Here is a 1,314-nt window from a genome sequence, read left to right on the forward strand (position 1 = left end):
TGACTGACATGTCACATGGATAAAAAACAACAAATTCGTAAATAATGAAACAGAAAACTGAATTAAATTATAATTATATTTAGCACACAACATAAATAAACCAATTAATATGTGTAAATTTAAATAAAACGTTTGGAAGTTTTGAATACGGTAGAGTGGGTCCAGTGGGTCTTACTCCACCCTCTTACCCATAGTCAGAAATGGAAACAGCTTCAATGTTAGGTAAGTAAAATTATTTTATTATTATTACCTGACTGGTATTGCTGTTCAAAGGTAACCGTGCTAGTTTCGGTATCGTACGCAACGGAGGCATCGCATTCAGTTTTTATTGTAGAGAAATTCACATGACACAATGACTCAACTTAACTTCATCAACATTGCCGACACTGTTTATTTATGACCATCGGTTTGGTGCGTTACGTTCTATACCAATTATAATAGGTGGACGTGTGGGACGTCCTCAAGATTATTACTTTGGTCCTTTTTCTGGACACCTAAGATGATCGTTATAAACCTGGCATGTCGTCTAGACTAGACCATACATAAATGCATCTTAAGAAGCACCCCAAAAATTCTGTTATCGGTCTTCAGTCTTGGTTCATGATCATATTTTTTTCAATGTTCACCCTTCTGGAAAATATTTTAACAATCCAATGTCTTATTAAACCTGTGCAATGACTAGATGGGTGAATTAAGAATGTCGAATAATGTTACAGGTCTGCTGTTTGTTTGTTGGCTGCTATCGAACTGCGTAATCTGGTTTTGTTTAACTTGTCTGGAGGACCAGTGTCAAGAGAACTACTATCCAAAAGAGAATTCTCAGTGTGGTTATGTCGTGTAAATAAATTGAGTTGTATACCAATGTGAAACTGTGAGTATGTTATTTTTACAGGCGGCGAATTTTTATAACAGGCTTATTATATCTGAAACCCAAAAAAATTAGTCAAAGCAAATTGTATATTTCAAATCTTAAAATGTAAACTTATCATAATATGTACTTATAACCAATCATATCATGATTTTAAAATAAATAAATGTTACCCTTTTAAAAAATGGTACCAATTATAATGGGACAATTGAATAAAGTAGGTCCAATCACAACATAATGATACACACGTCATACGTACAACACCCCTTTTTTTCTAACCATCCGTTAAAAATAATTTACATCACTTCCCGCAAGCAATTACCAGGGTAGCAGAAGCCGCTAGGAGTAGGTACAAAGCATGCATACAAAGTACCAGGAGTTTACACGTGCCCATCAGCCGGACGACGACAATAATAGCGTCAGCGGCAGACGAGGCCATTTACCTT

At 35.4% G+C, this 1,314-nt stretch overlaps 1 long non-coding RNA gene across 1 annotated transcript; it reads left to right on the forward strand.

Annotated features, from left to right (window-relative positions):
• On the forward strand, positions 1-865 carry LOC125490406. Its single transcript, XR_007267667.1, has 2 exons — positions 1-222; positions 717-865. It is a non-coding gene; the product is annotated as an uncharacterized LOC125490406 (long non-coding RNA).
• The last annotated feature ends 449 nt before the right edge of the window (positions 866-1,314 follow it).

This window comes from Plutella xylostella, chromosome 23 (assembly GCF_932276165.1).
Source record: "Plutella xylostella chromosome 23, ilPluXylo3.1, whole genome shotgun sequence".
Lineage (NCBI taxonomy): Eukaryota > Metazoa > Arthropoda > Insecta > Lepidoptera > Plutellidae > Plutella > Plutella xylostella.